Source organism: Pipistrellus kuhlii, unplaced genomic scaffold, assembly GCF_014108245.1.
Source record: "Pipistrellus kuhlii isolate mPipKuh1 unplaced genomic scaffold, mPipKuh1.p scaffold_m20_p_1, whole genome shotgun sequence".
Classification (NCBI taxonomy): Eukaryota; Metazoa; Chordata; class Mammalia; order Chiroptera; family Vespertilionidae; genus Pipistrellus; species Pipistrellus kuhlii.
Genome location: NW_023425404.1, coordinates 19,262,537 through 19,282,807, shown reverse-complemented (window position 1 = coordinate 19,282,807; position 20,271 = coordinate 19,262,537). Strand labels below are relative to the sequence as shown.

General features: G+C 51.7%; 1 long non-coding RNA gene across 1 annotated transcript; it reads left to right on the top strand.

Annotated features, from left to right (window-relative positions):
- The first annotated feature begins 197 nt into the window (after positions 1-197).
- Positions 198-14,288, top strand: LOC118731055. Its single transcript, XR_004991799.2, has 3 exons — positions 198-428; positions 2,094-2,097; positions 14,277-14,288. It is a non-coding gene; the product is annotated as an uncharacterized LOC118731055 (long non-coding RNA).
- The last annotated feature ends 5,983 nt before the right edge of the window (positions 14,289-20,271 follow it).

The window sequence follows — 20,271 nt, the reverse complement described above, 5'->3', positions numbered from 1 at the left end:
CACCACTGGCTTTTTATGGCTTTATTTCTTGAAATACAAAATGTGTATTTTATGGTTTTTAAAAAGCAGCCATACTTCCTATAAGCCCTTACCTTGCTTCCTCCTGGAGTCTCAGTGTGGGGTGATGGAGGAGCGTGGGCTTGGGGGCACCTGACCCAGATTGAGTGGGGTCTGTGGCTTACTGACGGCACGACCTAAGGCCGTGGTCGGCAAACTCGTGCGTGAGTCAACAGAGCCAAATATCAACAGTACTATCGAAATTTCTTTTGAGAGCCGAAAACCCTACTTCTGCGCTTGGGCCACGAAGTTTCTATCGCACCGTACGTGTGTGCCCACAGGTGGTATTTGGTAAAAGAGCCACACCCAAGGGGCCAAAGAGCCGCATGTGGCTCTCGAGCCGCAGTTTGCCAACCGCGGATCTAGGACAAGTCACGGACCTGCTCTGTGTTTCAGCGTTTAGGTTGAAGTCATGCTGGTCTGCCATGGCTGTCCTGGGCGTGAAAGAAGGCACGGGGGAAGCAGCTGCCAGGGCGGGGAGGGCTGGCCCTGCAGCCAGGGAGCCGGGGTTCCACTTCCCCTTCGGCCGCTTGCAAGGGGTGGCCTCCGACATGCTCCTTCTCTCTGAGCAGCTGAGAATTGCCCGAGTCCGATGTGGCACGTGGACAGTGCCTGGCATATAGGAGGCACCATCGAAGGGTAAGCCAGAGACAGTGCAGATGTGGAAGTTCTCAAACGAAGGCCAAGTGTTGTAGAACACCCTCACACATCCATTTTCCTGGCCTGCTATTTGGAGCTCTGAAAGCTTTTACATTTTATTTTATTTTATTTTATTTTATATTTATTTATTTATTTATTTATTTATTTATTTATTTATTTTAAAGTATCTATTTAGGTCCATTGCCCATTTTTTAAATTTTTATTTTATTTTAATGATTTTCCACAGAGAGGAAGGAACAGGGATAGAGAGCTAGAAACGTCGATGAGAGAGAAACATCGACCAGCTGTCTCCTGCACACCCCGTACCGGGGATGTGCCCGCAACCAATGTACATGCCCTTGACCGGAATCGAACCCGGGACCTTTCAGTCCGCAGACTGACGCTCTACCACTGAGCCAAACCGGTTTCGGCTAGCTTTTACATTTTAATACAGGTATCATAAGCGCTTGGTGAGGAACATTATAACTACTTTGAACACAAGCTTGGCTATCGTGTTCATTTCTTAGTGCTTGAAGTACTTTGATACTGTTATAGTGCTCTATGAGAATGAATTGTTAAGTGTGTCACCACCTATTTTTCCCCAAAAAAACACCAACTCACCTTGACAGTAAAAACAAATGTAAACAGTACCACATTAAATTCTCAGCCTTTCAACACGTTTCCCCTGTGATGACATTGTGTTATTCAGATATTAAGTCTATTTGAACATGAAAAAAAAAAAAAATAGTGTAAGCCAGCGAAACGCTGAGCCCTGTGCCAGGCAGTTCACACCCGGCCTTCCTGTCTCCGCTCCGCCCCAGGGGGAGCCCGGGCTGCGCATCTGTGTGGTGGACGCCCATGACCCACCGCCCACCCGAAGCAGCTCGGGTGAACCTGGAGGAACCAGGCCCGTCTCTTCCTCTGTTGAGCCAATGACCAGTGAACTCTCTGTTGGTCCCTGGAGTCACCCTGCGCCTGGAGCCTGTCTCCCACCCCCAGGCTTTGCGCATCAGGAGCAACCAGGGCAAGCCCAGCCTTGGGTGGCCCCTCGGCTCCCGGACCCAGGGCGTGCGGTTTCCTGCTGGTCTCATCTCAGGTGCTTTGTGCAGGGCCTCGGCCTGGGCTCCGGACACCGAAACCTGCCCGCGGCCTGTTCAGACCTGTTGTCCTCGGGTTTATTAGTCTCGGCTCACTTGCTAGACTCTCGGCGCTGCATGCCAACCCGTGGCCATCCCCATCCAGACGCATCCCCGGGTTCTGAGCAGAACGCTGGGCCCCAGCCCTGGTCGTGTTCTGGGAGCCGGTGAGGGGGAAGCAGGTGGGGCAGGGCCAGACCCTGAGAAGAGCAGGAGCCTGACTCCTGCTGCTGCCGGGAAGGAAAAGCAAAGACAGCGAAGGCCTGTGGGTCCTGCGTCTGTGTCTCTTAGAAACCCCTGTGCCCCGTGACAGCGCTGGGCCCAGCAGCCCGGAGACGGAAGAGACCCGAGAGCTCCTGCAGGCCCGCTCTGGCCTCGGCCTGATGCCAGCGGCCACACGCAGGCATCCCGGACGGCTGGTCCCCCAGGCCCGGCCGGCGTCCGTGAATGAATGTGCTCTGTCAGGTGCTCACTCCCTTCCACCTGCTCCCACGTGTCTAAGCCCCTCCACTGGCCGCACATGTGGCGTCTGAGACTTTGGCCCAGTGCTCCTGGCCCCTCTGCCAGGACCTAGGGGGTCTGAGCAGTGATCCCACCCCCTCCACACGCACACACCCCCTCTTTGCTTCTCTAGGCTAAACACCCTCATGGTTCCTCAGGTAACAGGATCTCCAGGCCCCCGCCCCGTTCTGCCCGCTGTCACTGGGTTTATTTTCTGTCCACAGAGAAGCAGCTGTAACCATAACAATGACGCCAGCAGATATTTAGGGATCTACTGGGGGCTGGGCACCTCACCAGGTGCAGGAGGGGGAGGGGCACACAGGTGTCACACCTGGACTCTGTCCTCAGGGAGCTGACCACAGAGGTGAGAGGGAGACAACCTACCCTCACGTCTGCAGGGGATGGCGGCCACCTGCCATATGTATGCCTAAGTGCTAAAAGTTTAAGAGTTAGGTCAGTGGTCGGCAAACCGGCTCTCGAGCCACATGCGGCTCTTTGGCTCCTGGAGTGTGACTCTTCCGCAATACCACGTGCGGGCGCACATGTACAGGGCGATTGAAACGTCGTGGCCCATGCGCAGAAGTCGGTTTTTGGCTCGAAAAAAATTTTCAATCGTTGTGCTGTTGATGTTTGGCTCTGTTGACTAATGAGTTTGCCGACTACTGAGTTAGGTGGATAATAGCTAAAGGACACAAAGTTTCTTTTAGTGGTGATGAAAATGTCCTAAACACGGGGACGGTGAAGGCTGCATATCATCTGTGCACACACTGAATTGTACACTTTAAGTGGGTGAATTGCATGGTAGGTGACTTACATCTCAATAACACTGTTTAGGATTTGAAAAGCTTAAGTGCTAAAACACCTTGAAAAGTATTTCTTCCTAAGGAGCCTGCAGGGCGAGGTGTGACGTTCTCAGAGTCCTTGGAGTTCTGCGTGGGAATGTGGCCATGCAGGGAGAGCCGGCCTGGCCCGCACACCTCCCCACCCCCTCGCTCCCACCCCAGCTCGGTCCTGCACCCCGAGCGGCCCATGAGCACGCCTCACCGGTTCCAGCTCCATCCACAGCCCCCGCCAGCACCCTCACGGCCAGGGGTGTGCACGCGGGTTGTGGGTCTACCCTTGGAAGGCCAGGCTGGGAGCAGACACCATCCCAGGCCCTGGTGGAGGAGGAGCCGCAGCCAGGGAACTCTGGAGCGTGGGCAGGGCAGGGCTCTGCCACAGAATTCCATCCGGGAAGCTGGCAAAAGGGTGGCTGCAAGCCTCGTGTGGCATTGAGCACCGGAGTGTGGCGTTGGCACCTGAGGAATTGAATTTTTAATGAAGTAACATTTACATCCAAATTGCCACATGTGGCCAGGGACTACCCCAGCAGACGGTGTAGGTCTAGAAAGGGGAGGGTCGGGTTGGACTGGACCTGTCCTGTTGACTTTGCGGACTGCATCCCAGGAGGAGGGGGTGAGCCAGAGGAGGATCAGTGGTGCTCCCAGAGCTCAGGAGGATCCTGGAGAGGGGGGTGAGGTTTGTTCTCAGAAGGAAGCTGCCATATAAGGCAGCACGTGCTTGTCCAGCTGAGCTGAACTCTCCAGATCCCTGAGGAGGGAGAGGCAGATGGCTGGGGCTGGGGGAGGGAGTGACTGGAGGGCACCCCCAGACAAGCCCTCCTGGGGTAGGTATCTATCTGAGGGGCCGGGTTTCACATAGGAGGCTTGCTTTGGTGGCTCAGGCCCGCGGGTCTTGGCAGAGCGAGAAGGCCCGGCTATTTTTTCTGCCGAGGCCATGTGAACGGGCCGGCAGAGCGCATAGTTTCCATGGCATAATCCGACTATAAAGCCCTGTGTGTCTGGGAGGGAGGGAGGGAGGGACAAGGAGAGGCCCTGGTCCTGGCCTCAGTCAGAGCTGGGCGCGGGCCCAGGAGGCACATTCCCTCCAGACTCCTGCAGGGTCCTGGGCCGTGAGGATGGGAGCGCAGGGCGCGCCTGGCTGGCCCCGCCTTGGGGAGCTCCTTTGGTGGCTTGTTGGGGTGAGGGTGTGGGCTCTTCCAGAAGCCTGGTATGTGGGAGAGGAAGGATAATCTCTGGGGAACTGGGCCGGGGCGAGGCGCAGAGAACACAGGATGTGGATTCACTGGGCCAAGGAGAGCCTCCACGTCTGCACGTGGCCACCAGCTCCCACCTGCAAACAGAAGCTGGCTCGGGCTGGCTGCGGCCCAGGCTCCAGGAGGAACTGGAACAGGCTCGTTTGCGGGAGAAAGGATGTCTCCAGAGACCAGACGCCACTTGGCCAGCAGAGAAAGGTATTCAGTGAACCAGCCTAGAATGGCTCTGGGCCAGTGACTCAGGGGCTCGGCAGGTGGAGCCAGGGATGCAGAGCACAGGCTAATATTTACTCGTCAGCTACTGGGTACCAGGCTCTGTGCCAAGTGTTTTGCATGTTTCCTCTCATTTGGAGCAACACAGATTAATCATCATTGTAATAGCAAATAGTTGTTGAGTGTCTACTAGGGGACAGACATTAGTCTGTTTAATTCTCATAACCCGCCCCCCCGCCCCTGTCTATGGGGTGAAGGAACTATGCCTCATGGATCGTTTTGCCCCAAGGCACTCTGCCAGGAAACGGCCTAGACAGGATTTGACCCCACACTCTGACCCCACACTCCCTGCTCTTAACCATGGACGTTTAGACAGACGTCCTGGCTGTAGGTTTTCTGGGGCTCTACCCCCAGGGCCTTGGAAATGGACCCTCAGCTCTGAATTATTCAGATTTCCCCAAAGCTCCTGCTTCCTGTCGCTACCCCGGCCCCTCCGGGGTCTCGGAGCTGTCGTCTCAGAGGAGCTCTGTCCTCGAGAGCGGCTGTCCCTTCGCCTGCTCGGAGCTTGTTGTGACGTGTGGGGTGGCAGCCCCAGGCCAGGCCATGGCCCAAGACAATCCTGCCTTTTTGAGAGGCGGGCTGAGCCTCCAGCCGCAGGCCACAGCCTGGGCACACAATGCCCTCTGTCTCCGTCAGGGCAGAAAGGCGCATTATTGTGGTCGGGTGACTCGGCCCTGCTGGGGTGATGTTTGCGGCCTGCACATCCCCCACAGCGTGCTGCCCAGAGGCGGTGCGGGGCACCAGGGCCTGGGAGTCCCTTCCTCTGGAGGCACCTGCCCTGCCTCGCAGATCAGACTTGTCCCCTCACCTCCCGTCCCTCCATAGGTCTTTCCCTGGATCCACACCTCACCCCGCTGAGCCTTTGAATGCTCTCATTTCAGTTATTCTGGGAAGCACACGGTACTGTGCCCGATATATCGGGCTCTCCCCAAATGTGACTTTCTCTTCTGTTTTCCTTTTCTGGTTTCTCATGTTGGGATTTTTTGTAAGTTAGAGATAATTCTGTTATCATAAATTTTTACAGAGACCCCGAAAACAAGTGTGTTCTTTTTTTAAAAAAATATTTTTATTGATTTCAGAGAGTATGGAGAGGGAGCGAGAGATTGAAACATCAATGATGAGAGGGAGAATCATTGATCGGCTGGCTGACTCCTGCATGACCCTTATTGGGGATCGAGCCCACAACCTGGGCATGTGCCCTTGACTGGAATCAAACCTGGGACCCTTCAGTCTGCAGGCCGACGCTCTATCCAGTGAGCCAAACCGGCTAGGGCACAAGTACATTCTTAGCAGCAATAACAGCCACAGTTCGCTAAGCCCTAGCATGTGCCAGGCACCGGGCCAAACCCATATCCGCACAGCAGCCCCGGGAGGGGGTGCTCATTCTAGTCCCCCGTTAAGTGTAAGAAATGGAGCCTCAGAGGACTTGAGTGTCTCACCCAGGATGGCAAAGCTAGTAAGTGGTGCAGCTGGGATCACACTCAGTCCTTTTTCCTTTCTTTTTCTTTTTTTTATATATATATTTTATTGATATTTTACAGAGAGGAAGAGAGAGGGTTAGAGAGAGTTAGAAACATCGATGAGAGAGAGTCATCGACCAGCTGCCTCTTGGACACCCCCTACTGGGGATATGCCCGCAACCAAGGTACATGCCTTTGACGGGAATCGAACCCGGGACCTTTCAGTCCGCAGACCGACGCTCTACCACTGAGCTAAACCGGTTTCGGCAGACCTTTTTCTTTTTTATGTCACTTTTTATTATTGTTATTTTTTGTTTGTTTAAAACATTTTTTTATGTTCAATATTATTTTATATTAGTTTCAGTGTATAGCGAGATGTTAGATAATCATGCACTCTACAAAGTGCACCCTCTTACCCCCGATATTCCCAGTACCCACCTGGCACCACACGTGCTTATGACAACAGAGTTGACTATACTCCCTGTGCTGTGTTCCATTCTCGTGCAAACTCAGTTCTGGCCGAGTTCAAGTTCTCGTGCTTGACTGCTGTGTTCCAGCGCTGGTTCGTTTCCCAGGGCTCCACAACAAAGCACCCAGAACCGGTGGCCTAGAACAACAGGCGTCTACTGTTTCCCCGTCCTGGAGGCTTCAAGTCCAAGATCAAGGCATCGATAGGGCTGGTTCCTCCTGAGGGCCGGGAGGGCAGACCATCCAGGCCTCTCACCGGCTTCTGGTAGCTCGCTGGCGATCTTCATGTGGTCCCCCGCTGTGTGCGTGTCTGCCTGTGTCCAGATTTCCCCTGACCATTAGGACACCCATGGTGTTGAATTAGGGCCAACTTGAATGACCTTATTTTAATTTGGTCATCTGCAAAGGCATTATTCCCAAATAAAGTCACATTTACAGGTTCTGAGGGTTAGGGCTTGAACAACTCTTTTTTTGGAGGGAGCACAATTCACCCCATGAAAGCACCCTACCCTGCTTAGCGTTCTGGTGTCCCAGGATTTCTTAGGAGTATTGAGAGGAGATAATGCTTCCTTCAGCTCCAAGGGCAAGAAAATCTCTTTTCAGGATCCCTTTCGCTTGGTCACATCACACACACACACACACACACACACACACACACACACATGCACGCACGCATGTGCACACACAGTTATGGTCAGGACAGAGGCTGGACTGCCCCATTAACATCTGTACCCCATGGAGACAGTGACACATCTGGTCCAGATGAGGCACCAAGGGTATGACAGGAATTGAACCTGGGACCCTTGAGACTGCAGGCTGACGCTCTGTCCACTAAGCCAAACTGGCCAGGGCCGACTGTTCTTAAAACACCCCCATTTCGCCGAACCGGTTTGGCTCATTGGTAGAGCGTCGGTCTGCGGACTAGGGGGTCCCAGGTTCAATTCCGGCCAAGGGCATGTACATTGGTTGTGGGCACATCCCCAGTAGGGGGTGTGCAAGAGGCAGCTGGTCGATATTTCTCTGTCATCAATGTTTCTAGCTCTCTATCTCTCTTCCTTCCTCTCTGTAAGAAAACCAATAAAATATATTAAAAACAAAACAAACAAAAAAAACACCCCCATTTCCCTTGCAATCCCTGTGTTCTTCCCAGATGCATCCCTCTCCACTCTCCTTCCCAGGCCCCAGTCCTCCCTGCAAGTCTGATGGAGGTGGAGGCGGGGCCTGTGGGTCTTTCTATCTCTAGCATTTGATGCTGGGGGACTATTTATGGAGCATGGGAGGGAGGGAGGGAGGGAGGGAGGGAGGGAGGAAAGCAGCTCACCAGCTGCAGTGTGGGCTCTTCTATCTGTACCTACATCAACACCCAGGTTATCCCGCCTGGTTAGTTACTGCTTCTGTTGGGCCTCACTTAGCAATTCCCCACTCATCGGTGTATGCAGGGCCAGGGAAAGGGAATGTGTGAATGTGTGTGTGTGTGTGTGTGTGTGTGTGTGTGTGGTGTGGGGTTAGGAATGTTGCTTCCTAGCCCCTGGCCTGAGGGATAAAGGCCTGAGGACTTTCAGCCCCAGGCACCACGGTCTTCTAGCTGCCTGGCCAGCCACACCCCCAGGTCTTCTACCCTGGCTTCCCCTCCCAGCTCCACCCCTGCCTGTCCCAGCCTCCTCTGCCCGCTCCTGTGCCCCACCCCGGGGCTCCTGGTCAACTTTCTGTCTCCTTAGCTTCTTGCCCACCTCTGTGATTGCTTTTCTCCATGCCAGGCCTCCCGGGCCTCAGTGCAGACACTCATACACACGTTACGCAGTTACACAGGCTCATATAAACATGTTCACGCACACTTTACAGACTCACAAATATTCACATAACCACACACTTTACACACATATTCACATATACCCACACCCTTTGTAAGTCATAATCACATGCTCACACACTTTCATACAGGTTTATACCCTCATAACCATAATACTGACTCACACACACACACACACACACACTCACACACACACAGCCTCATACATGCTCCCAGAACTTCCTGACCAGGGCACTGCTGTGCCTAACAGGGGCTTCCTTGAGTTGGCTTCTTTCTGGGCTTATAAATCGGGCCCCTGGAATGAAGCATCCATGGGTCTTGCTGGGAGAATGAAAACTGAGACAGAGGGGGGCCCTCAGAGAGAGGGGGCACTGGAACCCTGCCTGACCGTTCCATGGTTGTGTGAGCTGAGGTACTTGCCTAATTTCTCCCAACCTCTTTTCTTATTTGGGAAATGGGCATCATGTTGCCCATTTCGCGGAGTTGTGCTAAAAGTAGACAACAGATTTGAAAGATATAGCCTGGCCTCATATGTTTTTTTTAAGAGAGATTTTTACCTATTGTACATGAAAAACTATATGCATGTACTCCTTTTCTCCCTTCTCGCCGCAGGTACTGTGTGCTGTTCACGCGGCTCTGTGCGTAACTTTCCTCGCTCACTGTGCCCTGGAGGGTGTCCCAGATCAGCACGTTAAGGGCTTCCTCATTCCTGTGCAGCTGCTTTGAATTCCATCAGACGGAGGCACCCAATGGGTGAGACATGCAGGTTGTTTCCGGTCTTCTGCTATTTCACACAAAGATGCAGCGGGAAATCTTGTGCAGACCGATTTCCCACGGGTATGAACATATCCATTAATACCGTAAATGGCGCCAAATGGACACAAAAAAAGCTGCTTTTTCCTGGCACCAGGGTCACCCTTCCTCTTCCACAGGCACCCACTTCTACCGCCTCAGGCTGCGAGACGTCCGATGGGCAATCCCACACAGACCGAGGGCACCAGTCACCCGCCAACTCAGGAGACCCGGGCCGTGGCTGAAGACACATCTTTTGTGTTTCCATTGGGTTCCGTCCACGTGGGATGAGCCAGCACCGCCTGTGCGTGGCAGGTCAGTGACGAGTAAGTCGGAGATCTGCTGAGGAGAAGGGTGTTTGCCAACCAAAGAGCACAGCGCTCATGCATTGGCCTGTTGCTTCACGTAGTCAACAGTCACCAGACACATGTGACCTGCCACGCACTATGCCGGGAAGGAGGGCCCAGTGTAGTCAAGCCGGGGCAGGCCGGGCCCTCAGGGAGCCTGCAGTCATGTGGTGGAGACAGACACAAAGCAAATAATGCACTAATGGTTATCTTTCTGCCGGTGGCCTCCTTTCCTCACACACTCTGGGCAGGTGAGGGCCTGGGGGCTGGGTAGGGGTGGCGCCTGCTGCCAGCCAGGCACAGCCAGACGCCTCGGCCTTCTCCACTGTTGCCGTCCATCAGCCTCATGGCCTTGGAGAAGTGCTTTGGTCACAGGTGACCATGGGAGCCAGGCAGTGAGGAAAGCTTAGCTGCCGCCCACTCCCCTGCCAGGCGGGGCTGGCCTGGGCCACAGCAGCTGCCTTGGGCCCATCCTTGTGAGAACCAGAGCTGGCTCACCCTTCCTGACACACGGGAAAGCAGCGATCTGATAAAAGTGGGTGGCACCTAGGTGTCAGCCACTTAATAGGCGGCCCTCCCAGGACTACTTGCATATTAGATGACACACGTTGAGGGTTTGCTTAATGCAAGGAAGTGAATTCCCAATTACAGAGGCTGCCCCTGTGGGAAGACTCTATTTGGGTGAATCATAGGGGACCTTCCCGTATTAGCAACAGTTTACTTTATTTAGGGAGGTCATTTCCCAAATCTGCCCTGATTTAAAAATATATATATATATATATTTTATTGATTTTTTTACAGAAGGAAGGGAGAGGGATAGAGAGTTAGAAACATCCATCAGCTGTCTCGTGCACACTCCCCACTGGGGATGTGCCCGCAACCAAGGTACATGTCCCTGACTCGAATCGAACCTGGGACCCTTGAGTCCGCAGGCTGATGCTCTCTCCAGTTAGCCAAACCAGCCAGGTCTGCCCTGATTTTTTTTTTATTGTTATTTTTGAGAGAGAGAGAAAGAGAGAGAGAGAGATCACTTTGCTGTTCCACTTACTTATGCATTCATTGGTTAATTGTTGTATGTGCCTTGACCAGGGATCAAACCGGCAACCTTGGTGTAGCGGAATGAGGCTCTAACCAACTGAGCTACCCAGGCCCCGCGGGTCCCTTTCAGGCTGGAGGCTGTGGGTGGAGCCCCGTGACTCCCGCTGGCTGGCTTGGATGGTTTCCCACTGTGTTAGGTGACAGATTGTTCTTGGACAGGAAATCATTTAAGTCCAGCTTTTCCTCTGATGATCCGGGAGGCACTCAGTCAACACATGTGGAGCTGACATCCCACGGGACCTGGTCCTTCACGGACCTCTGAGCTGGGGTCCTCAGGCACAGCGTGAGACACTTCTCACCGTGGAGGAGGAGTGTGGGATGTGGGCTCTCCAAAACCCTGGGGTCAGCGGGGGCGGGGGCGCTCCCTATTGGGCTATTTCCTTCCTCACTGTCCTGTGGTTTGGGGACACCTGGTCGCCTCAGATGCCCTGTGTGAGGTGCTTTCCAGAGGCCGTGGCTCTCAGAGGGGGAGGCCGGGTGCAGACAGTTGCCAGCGTTCCGGCTGCTGATGTCCGTGTTTAGGAAGGAGGTTGACACCAGGGGTCTTCCCTGCTTCCCATTCCCCACCATCTGCCTTTCCTGATGCGGATGGCGGATGGAGATGTTCCGTTCCAATTTGTCCTGCCGCTCCTGCCCGAGCCCCGAGGTGGGTGGAGGGAGGATGTTCTCGAAGGCGCAGTGTCTGACACAGAGCCACCAACCACACGTGGCTATTGGAATGGAAATTCATTTCAATGGAATAAAGTTACAAATTCAGTATCTCGCCCTAGCCGGTTTGGCTCGGTGGATAGAGTATCGGCCTGGGAACTGAAAGGTCCCAGGTTTGATTCTGGTCAAGGCCCAGGTTGTGGGCTCGATCCCCAGTGGGGGACTTACAGGAGGCAGCCAGTCAATGATTCTCTCTCATCATGGATGTTTCTATCGCTCTCTCTTCCTTCCTCTCTGAAATGATTAAAAAAAAAAAAAATTAAATTCAGTTCCTTAGTTGCACTAGCCACATTGCAAGTGCTCAGTAGTTGGCCAGCGGCTCCTGCAATAAAATTCCCACCATCTAGATGTCAGTTGGGTGGCACTGCCCTCAGCCCCTGCTCTCTTTTCTCCTTTATGGCTCCTTCCTGGAGAGACTGGAAGCTGCTGCTCCCTAGTCTGGGATCCCAGACTGTGCTGCCGACTGAGCATTCAAAAGCAGAAAATGAGCAAAGTGGAAATAAACGCTTCAGTCCCCTCTCGGTGTGGAGTCCAGGACAGCCCTCGGCTGGGAAGTCTTGCTCTTCCTGGGTTGACACGCACCGTCCTGAAGCTGCCACCCGCCCTTTCAGTGAGGCCAGCCTGCAGCGGGGTTCTGTTCTGCTCACCCCCAAATCCACTGCTTGCGTTTTTCAGGGGGTCTCCGCCTAACCGGGGCTTCCGATCCAGATCCCTCTCCTGAAACGCCACATCTCCTCGGGTGTTTATCTGGTGGCTGACCCCGCTGCAGGGTCCTGGGAGAGAGAGAGAGCTGCTTCCTGCACAGGCTCTCTTGGCCATTAGCGGTCAGTTTGCCTGTGAAGAGAGGCTGGCTGTTGGGGGCGGGAGGAAGTGGGAACATGACCATCTGGGAAGACTGAGACAGAGGCTGAGGCTTTCTAGAATAGTGCAGCACGGCCTCCCCAGAGCAGTCCACGTTGTCCTTTAGTCTCTCAGGCTCCCCCGCCCACAGCACCAGGAGCCTGGTCCCCATGTGCCAGTCGATTTTGAGACTCCACCGGTGAAGCTCTTGTACCTGCTTTGTCAGGGAAACTTCCTCTCTCCACTGGGGTTGAAAAGCTCAGAGAATATGAATCTAGGGTTGCCAGCAGCCGGCTTCCTGACTTCCCAAAGCCAGCCAGCCTAGAAAGTGGATCTCAGTAGAGTAGAAAACGGAGCGCAAACAGAGCCCTGCAATATTATTATTTCTTTTTATTGATTTTTTAATTTTAATATTATTATTATTTTTACAGAGAGGAAGGGAGAGGGACAGAGGGTTAGAAACATCGACCAGCTGCTTCCTGCACACCCCCTACTGGGTATGTGCCCACAACCAAGGTACATGCCCATGACGGGAATCAAACCTGGGACCTTTCAGTCCGCAGGCCGACGCTCTATCCACTGAGCCAAAATTGATCAGGGCGTCCTGCAATATTTTTAGAGCCAGTTGCGCCTTAATGCTTTGCAAACTAATGTACTTCTATGCCTAGACTTCCCTAATATAAGAGACAATTAACACTTTTACTGATCAAGTTAGTTTGTATTGACTCTCTCTGTCACATGCAACCAACAGAATCGTAACTAATATAGAGCCATTAGGTCTGAATGTTTGGGAGGAGAAAGCCTCTGTTTGAAGACCAAGTTCAGATCATGCTAAGATACCTGCAAGGAATGACGAGCCTGGAAAGAGACAGGAACCAGAGGTTCACAAACACCAGAGTTACACACAGGTGCGCCTTGACCGTAGGTTTGCCCTCCCAGCACTGTTTTCTGATTCTGTTATTTCCTCTCCTCTTCAGCTCTCCCAAATTCTCCCTCTCTCTCAAGACCCGGTTAGATGGGGACGGGTGGAGGTGGGCAAAGAGGGGAGGGAGAAGGGAGTTACCTACGATAATGTCAAAACGAAAAATGTTAATTAACAGTAAAAGACCCTGTTAGATCCTACTTCCTCCAAGAAGTCTTCCCTGACCACCCAGCCTCTACCCTCTGGCTTTCAGTACTAATTATTTATCCAAGAATAAAAAACGTCTCGTATCATGTCTGCTTTCATTGTTTGGAATGGCCCGTTAAAGACTGTTGTGTTATATGCTGTTGTGTTATATGATTGTAGTGGGAATGGGATCTGATGCTTTTGTGTCCGTCCCTGACAGGAGCCAGCACAATGCCTGGCACAAATAGGACCCCAGTGAATGTGTGTGGTTAGAAACCTATGGGAAGCAGAGTGAGACTCAGGTCTTCCTGCAGCTCTTCCCAGTGGGAAGTGAGCGCTCCACGCCAGTGTCCAGGATGACGGTGGGCTGCGTTCCTCTAGTCAAGTGTCTGGTCTCTGACCACAGGACTCTGTTTCACATCGGGAGTGAGGATGGAGGAAGAGGAGGGGCAGGGGAAGAGAATGGAGAAGAGGCGCGAATGCAGATCTTTGCTTGATGGCTGAGGCCTGCAGGAGGCTCTCCTAGATCACCCAGGAGAGTGGAGGAGAGAGGGGCGCTGGGTCCCAGGCTTCTCTCAACTCCCCAGGGGAAGAGTGGGCGTGGGGTGAGGACAGGCACAGGTCTGAACCAGCTCCTCTTTGGAAATACCTTCAGAGCCGGCTCAGGAGCCACGTGGGAGAAACGAGTATCCTCACGCCACAGTCACACCTCACTCTCAGTCCATTTCAATGCAGCTGGGGTTATGTTTTCCACCAGACTTGGGTCTGAACGGTATTCGGCTATTTGCCAAATGTACTCTCTCAACCTTTAAAGCCCAGGACCTGCCAGCATGGAAGCTATGATAATAATTTAAAGGCCTTCTGAGTGATGAGAAGATATTTGACATAAGCACACATTCTCATTCTTTGAAAGCCAACATTACTTGAATATATGCATTCTTGAGTCATTCATAATGAGCGGGAGAATCTCTTTCCTCCCTTCAGGTGTGATAATTGTCACATCTGAGAGCATAAAAAAAAAACCCTATTCCGTTAGGTCCTCAGCTGTTCTCTGGTTGTTTTCTGGCTTCTCTATTTCTCATTTGGTTATACGTTTTCCTCATGGGAGCAAGGCCACATCTAAAAACCAGGACACTCAATAACTGACTTCTGGGTGAATAGATGAATGGATGAATACTCAGTAAATTCCTACTTAGACAAATAACAACCACAAAACCCTGCATTAGGGTTCTGCAGAGAAACAGAACCGATAGGACATCTGCATTCCTACTTATCTAGTTTATATTATTTTATATTTATTTTTATGAGGTATTGACTCATATGGTTATGGAGGCTGAGCAGTCCCATGGTCTGCTATATGAGAGCCTGTGGTGCAGTTCGAGGGCCAAGAGCCACAGAGCCAGAGTCATGTGGCAGATTCCAGGCCGAGTCTTAGGTCTAAGAACCAGGGTGCTATGGTAAGGTGACCAGACATCCCTCTTTGGCGGGACAGTCCGATTTTTAACAATTTGTCCTGCGTCATTTTAAAAAAAGTCCGGATTTTTTTTCCCAAAAATCGGGACTTTTTTAAAAACTCCATGGGATGCGGGACAAGAATCTTTCCAAAAATCGGCACTTTTTAAAAAACGCCACGGGATGCGGGACAAATTGTTAAAAATCGGGACTGTCCTGCCAAAAGCGAGACATCTGGTCACTTATGCTATGGGCAGCAGAACACTGACGTCAAAGCTCTGTCAAACCAACTTTCCCTCCACCTTTTGGTTCTAGGCAGGCCCTTGGTGGATTGGGGAGGGCCATCAGCTTCACTCCGTCTACCAATTAAATGCTAATCTTTTCTGGAGACACCCTCCCAGACACACCCAAAATAACATTTAACTACTATCTGGGCATCCGGTGAGCCAGCCACGTTGACACATAAAATTAACTATCACAAACCTAACACTTATTAAGCATTGACTTATCCCAGGCACATGCTAAGTGCTTTATTGATATTATCTCAGTAAATGTGTGTGTGTGTGTGAAAATTACATAGAGAGAAATATTCTAATGCTAGGTGACTTCAGGGCCTCTTCCAGTTATAAGATGCAACATCATGGTGAGGCATGAGTGAAACTAGGATAACACTTGAAAGTAGAAACAAAAACTTTTTTTTAATATATATTTTATTGATTTTTTACAGAGAGGAAGGGAAAGGGACAGAGAGCTAGAAACATTGATGAGAGAGAGACATCGATCAGCTGCCTCTTACACACTCCCTACTAGGGATGTGCCCACAATCAATGTACATGACCGGAATCAAACCTGGGACCTTTCAGTTCCGAGACCGACGCTCTATCCACTGAGCCAAACCTATTTCAGCAAAACAAAAACTTTCATTCCTAGTTACCTCTTTCTGTGGACTAGGAACTGTGCTAAGTACCTTTCAAATATTTTCTCACCTATTCCTGAATAATACCCTACGAGATAGGCACTACTACTGACCCTGCTTCAAATGAGGAAACAGGCTCAGATGTGCATCCAGGTGTGCTGACTCAAAAGCCTGTGCTCACAGCAGCTCCATGCTTCCAGGGGGACAGCGTAGCCCTCCGTCCAGGTCCGATGCCTTGCCTTTCCACAGGGATGCAGGTGAGCTGGGGGAGGGCGAGGGAGGGAGCATGGCCAGAGAAACAGCGGCTGTGAGGAGGGGTGGCACTCCTGGCAACTGGGGCTGAGGGAGCTTCTGGAGGCGATTCTGCAGGAGTCCCTGAGCCAGCAGGAGGCCACCGCCCCCTCCTTTCAGCTGCTCTTGGTAAACCTCAGCTCTGCTCCCTGCTCAGTCTCCCAGGGGCAGGCAGGACAGGATGTTCTGAGTTCTAGCAGCAGGACTATTTCTTGGGAACTATGATTAGGACTCAAAAGTCAGTGGTTGCTAGGCAAAGGCCCTGCCTTACCTTTTATAGCTGTCTGGCTGAAATGTCACAAATATTTACAGACTTGCTTTTTCCCCCTCTCTCATCAGCTTGGTGACCCTGAACACATTCTCCCTTGTGTGGTAGGCAGTTAAACGGGCATGCGCGGAGCTGGGACGATGGGCCAGGTACAGAGGTCACCAGGACGGAGAAAGCTCCAGGTGTCCAGCAAAGGACAATGGCAGGACCTCGCCCCCACTGTGGTCTTTCCCCCCCTTAGCATGGCTGGTCATGCTGTTGGACCCTCGGACCTTTCTTTCCTAGAGATAACATCTAGGCCTCAGCTATATTTCAGCTCCAGGTCCAGGAAAGCAGCAAAACCAGTGACACCAACACTGACCTTGGGACCAACTGCACTAAATAATGACCCCTGATGCAGACCAATCCATCAGTGGAGACCTGGACACACCAGGAAAGCTGCTGAATATTCTATTGCGACCTTCCCCTGGGACTTCCCCTAAAACCTCACCCTTAACTTCCTTAGGACATGGACCCAAGGCCATCTCCCTCCTGGCAACACACCCAAGCCTTCACCTCTCCCCTTTCCCCGCCCCCAGGCTCATTATCATTTCTTCCTCCTCCCAAGCTCCAAGGACCCTTCCTTTACTTGTTTTCTAAACCCATTTCTTCAATGAATTACTTCTGCCTCTGTGGTGTTAACATAAAAAACATTCAAACTGGTAAAGAATTTTTGTGAGTTTATTTGAGCCAAACTGTCACAACTGCCAGGAAGCAACATCTCCACGGATTGGGACCGTGCTCCAGAGAATGGAGGTTTCTCACCTATTGTGTACTTTGCAATCAAAGGAGGGGCCATAGGTGGGTTACATGAAATCCACTGGTGATAGACTAGAGAGGAGGGAGAAAGCAAAGCCAGGAAACCTCTGGGATTGGATAAGAAGTAAAATGATAGGCCCATACTTTGGTGGGTGCAGGAACGATTAATATATTAGCAGTGAAGGAATTTGTGCTTCCTCCATGGTCCCCTAATATTTCCTAAACCTGTCCTATTTTACCCCCAAGATTCCAGTTTCAGTTCGGTGAAGCTGCGCTCACTTCCTCTGCTCAGGTCTCTCTGCTCCTAGGAATCTGCGGTGGGGTGTTTTGGTGGCAGGATGTTGGGTAAGAGCACGGTTCAGGCTGCAGAGGGTCTGCACAGGTCTCGAGTTTGCCATTAAAGAGCCACATGACCTGGGACATGGGACTTGGCCTCTCTGAGACTTGATGTTCTCATCTGTAAAATGGGAGGGAACTGTTAACTGCTTCAAAGGATTGGTGAAGGTGAGACGAGCTAGTAAGCCAGGACAAGCAGAATAGGGAAACGGAGACAGTTAAACACCAGTTTGCAGCCATCTAGTAAGTCCTATCCCCCCTAAACCTGGGATGCTTAAATGGTTTGCACTTCTCCCCAACCTGAGGGCAAATAGCTTAAATCACCCTATGCAGGGAGACAGATAACAGAAACCCAATCAACGCTATGGTATTTGCCAACCACACCCAAGCACAGAGGAAGTTAAGAGGATAGCAGTGGTACCTCAGCATACAGCTGATGAATATCCTGTTGATCCTCCCCTAAGATCTCCCTTAAATGCCCAGCCTTCAAACCCCCTCCAAACAAAGGTCAAGGTGCACTCTGCTCTCCCTCCAGTACACCCTCACCTTTCTTCTTCCCTCAAAGGCATGCATCTCCTAAACTCTACTAGGGTCTTGGCAGTTTGTCCTGGCAGTTCCCAAAACCCTTTTTCCTCTGACTTTTTTTTTTTTTTTTTTCGTTTGTCTCATTTATGCATTATTGGTTGCTTCTTGTATGTGTCCTGACTGGGACTCGAACCAACAACCTTGGTGTATCAGGGCAATGCTCTAACTAACCGAGTTGCCCGGCCAGAGCCTTCTCTGACTTCTTAGTGACCCAAAGCAGACCAGTGTAGGCCCATTTCCTCACCTAGTTCTTCTGTAGGCCTTCTTGTTTCATTGTTCCCAGCTTTTTAAAAATATATATTTTATTGATTTTTTTACAGAGAGAAAGGGAGAGGGTTAGAGAGTCAGAAACATTGATTAGAGAGAAGCATCGATCAGCTGCCTCCTACATCTCCCCACTGGGGATGTGCCTGCAACCAAGGTACATGCCCTTGACTGGAATTGAACCCGGGACCCTTGAGTCCACAGGCTAACACTCTCTCCACTGAGCCAGACCAGTCAGGGTGTCCTCAGCTTTTTTTAAAAAAAGTTTTTATTTTTAAAATCCTTATTGGAGGATATTTTCCCATTGATTTTAGAGAGGGTGGAAGGGAGGGATGAGGAGGAAGAGAGAGAGAAACATTGATGTGAGAGACACAAAGATTGCTTGCCTCCCACTCAGCCAGGCTGGGATTGAGCCTGCAACTGAGGTACATGCCCTTGACCGGTCCATGGGCCGATGCTCTGACTACCGAGCCAAACTGGCTAGGGCTCACTGTCCCCAGCTTTAATAAATGTCCTCTAAAATTCACCTGGGCTTGCCTGGCCCATGTGGCTCAATACTTGAGTGTCAATCTATGAACCAGGAGGCCACTGTTCAATTCCCGTCTGGGCAGATGCCCAGGTTGCAGGCTCAATCCCCAGCAGGAGGTGTGCAGGAGGCAGCCTACCAATGGCTCTCATTCTCTCTCTCTCTCTCTCTCTCTCTCTCTCTCTCTCTCTCTCTCTCTCTCTTTCTCTGCCTCCCTCCCTCCCTCCCTCCCTCTCAGAAATCAATAAAAATAAAACATTTGGACTCACGTTGTGAAATTTTTCCTGCACGAAGTCAAGAATTTACAACACTATTTGGCTGGTCCTAAGCAGACCCACTAGGGCCAGTTCCCTTTCTGGTAACAGGAGGATGGAATGAGAATGCTGGTGGAGCACTCAGTGCTGCTCCTGGCATGACACTGGCCCCATCATCTGCCTGGCAGGACAACCGCAGGCCTGGGATAAGGATGTTTGGATCTTAGCATCCATTGGGAGTTATGAAGACAGGCTTTCCTCCCCAGGTAAGCGTGCAGATGGAAGGAAAGAAGAGCTTGCTGTAGCTGCAAGGTCCAGTTAGGGGTTTCTTAAGATGGTAGAACCCAATATTTCTAGGATTGCAGGCGACACTGGGACTCTTCTAAGACGGAGAGAGAAAGTTACTAGCAGGAGAGAGAAAATGGAGTGAAGCAGGCGACCTCCACAGAGCACCATGTGTGGAGGGATGGGATTGCCTGGCAGCCAAGGATAGGAATGGACTGGGTGGGGAGTGTGAGCCTGCTCACTGCTCAGGTAAACACTTACCCCATTCACCTTGGGCCCGTCCCACATTCCCCCTGGGGACTTCAGAAACCAGACGGACTGGGTCCCAGTTGCCCTCATCTGGGCCCCTGTTTCCTCTAGGGTCTGGCACAGAAACCAAAGGAAGGGTGTGCAGACCTGGGGCCCGCTGCTTCCTTGGCACAGCTGCTCTGGCCTCTTCCGACGGGATAGAGGAGTCAGGGCTGGGAACCAGTTAGGAAGAAAACATCAACTGTCAAAATTACAGCCTGGAAGAACTGCCTCTGTCTGCAAGTAACTGGGCAATTACCTCCCATTAAGCTCTCATTAATTTGTTTGCGGAGGGTTACAGTACAGTCCCGGTGGGTGTGCCCACCCTGCTTAACACCAAGGTGTTGGAGAAGATTAAGTCTTTCCAATGAATCATGGTGGAACTCTTCCACCTGGTTAACGCTAATAGCCTCACTTATCCAGCAGGATCAGCCAGGCCCTTGTATCTCCAGAGCCCTGGGAGGGACTGCAGGGTTTTTATTTTGAGTCCAGTGTCAGGGGAGGAAGAGGAAGCACCAGGAGGGGGAAAAGAAAGACACAAGGCAGAATTCAGACCAGTGTTTTGCAAAGTGTGGTCTGTGGCTGGTCCTCTCCTGCCTATGAATCACTTACCATTAACCATGCAGAGTCCTGAGTCAGGAACTTTGCGAGTGCTGAGGCCTGAACATCTCAGGTG